Below are 1,805 nucleotides of genomic sequence, written 5' to 3' on the forward strand. Positions count from 1 at the left end.
TCTTTTGTTCTCTTGTGATTTGATGACTATCTTTAGTGTTGTTTCTGGATTGCCTTTTCTTTTTTGTGTGTGTTTCTATCGTAGTTTTTTGGTTTGCAGTTCCCATGAGGTTTTGATATAGCAGTCTATATACATACATGGTTGTTTTAAGTTGCTAGTCTTTTTTTTTTTTTTTTTTGCGGTATGCGGGCCTCTCACTGCCGTGGCCTCCCCCATTGCGGAGCACAGGCTCCGGACGCGCAGGCCCAGCGGCCATGGCCCACGGGCCCAGCCGCTCCGCGGCATATGGGATCCTCCCAGGCTGGGGCACGAACCCGTATCCCCTGCATCGGCAGGCGGACTCTCAACCACTTGCGCCACCAGGGAGGCCCAAAGTTGCTAGTCTTTTAATTTCAAATGCATTTCCCATTTCCTGCCTTTGTATTCTCCTCTTCTCCCAGTTGCTTGTTTTGATATCATATTTGTGTGTGGATGCTTTCCTACTTTTACTGTATGTTTGACTTTATATTGGTGAGCTTTCCCGTTTGTGATTTCTTTGTTTCTAGTTGTGGCCTCTTTTTTTTTTCTGCCTAGAGAAGTCCCTTTATCATTTGTTGTAAAGCTGGTTTGGTGGTACTGAATTCTCTTAGCTTTGCTTCTGTAAAGCTTTTGATTTCTCTGTTGAATCTGAATGAGAGCCTTGCTGGGTAGAGTATTCTTGATTGTAGGTTTTTCTCTTTCATCACTTTAAATATAGCATGCCACTCCCTTCTGGCTTGCAGAGTTTCTGCTGAAAAATCAGCTGATAACCTTATGGGAGTTCCCTTGTATATTATTTGTTGCTTTTCCCTTGTTGCTTTTAATATTTTTTCTTTGTATTTACTGTTTGTCAATTTGATTAATATGTGTCTTGGCGTGTTCCTCCTTGGGTTTATCCTGTATGGGACTCTCAGCGCTTCCTGGACTGGAGTGAGTGTTTCCTTTCTCACGCTAGATACGTGGAATGCTTCATGAATTTGCATATCATCCTTGCACAGGGCCGATGCTAATCTTCTCTGTATCATTCCAATTTTAGTATATGTGCCGCCAAAGCGAGCACTAAAGGTCACATAATAATCATAATTTCCTCCCATTGATTATTGTAATCATTTGTGTAGTTTTGGCTTACAAAGTCACTTTTATGGTTCTGCACTGTCTTGCAAAGCAAGGACTGCCTATATTATCATTTCAACATACAATCAACGTAAAATTTTGGGATATATTACATTCTTGTTTTCATACTAAGTCTTCAAACTACCATGATGTGTATTTTACACTTATAGAACTGCTCAATTTAGATCTGCCACATTCCAAGTGCTCAACAGCCACATAGACTAGTGACTACAGCATTTGACAGCACAAATCTGGAGTGTCCTTTCTTTTTAAACCGGAATTGAACAGTGTTGGCATTGGAGGGAATATGAGTAGCTGACTGGAAACTTTCTGTCCAAACAAATCAAGGCTTAAGGTGGAGAACAATGCAGAATACACTCTCTCCCTCAGAGGTAGCAAAGATACTGTTGTTACTTCAGCTCCCTCTGGAGAAAATAAACCTTGAATTATTCTCAGAGACTCACTGGAATCAGCCTTGTTGGAACAGTAAGGGTAAAGAAGAAAGAATGAGTCTTCCAGGGAACATACTGGCTCCTTCATGCCCCATTTGAGCTGAAATAGCTTGGCTCATATTGGCTCTGGGGTGATTTGTAAGAGCTTTTGGGTTAACACATTATCTCTGAAAGATCACCTAGAGTCTGATGGCCTCTGAACAGTGGGCAATCTGCTTGGAG

General features: G+C 41.6%; 1 non-coding gene across 1 annotated transcript; it reads right to left on the reverse strand.

Annotated features, from left to right (window-relative positions):
* Positions 1 to 971: 971 nt before the first annotated feature.
* LOC132495571 (U6 spliceosomal RNA) lies at positions 972 to 1,078 on the reverse strand. The gene has a single exon (XR_009533301.1). It is a non-coding gene; the product is annotated as a U6 spliceosomal RNA (small nuclear RNA).
* Positions 1,079 to 1,805: the final 727 nt, after the last annotated feature.

This window comes from Mesoplodon densirostris, chromosome 8, assembly GCF_025265405.1.
Source record: "Mesoplodon densirostris isolate mMesDen1 chromosome 8, mMesDen1 primary haplotype, whole genome shotgun sequence".
NCBI classification, from domain to species: domain Eukaryota; kingdom Metazoa; phylum Chordata; class Mammalia; order Artiodactyla; family Ziphiidae; genus Mesoplodon; species Mesoplodon densirostris.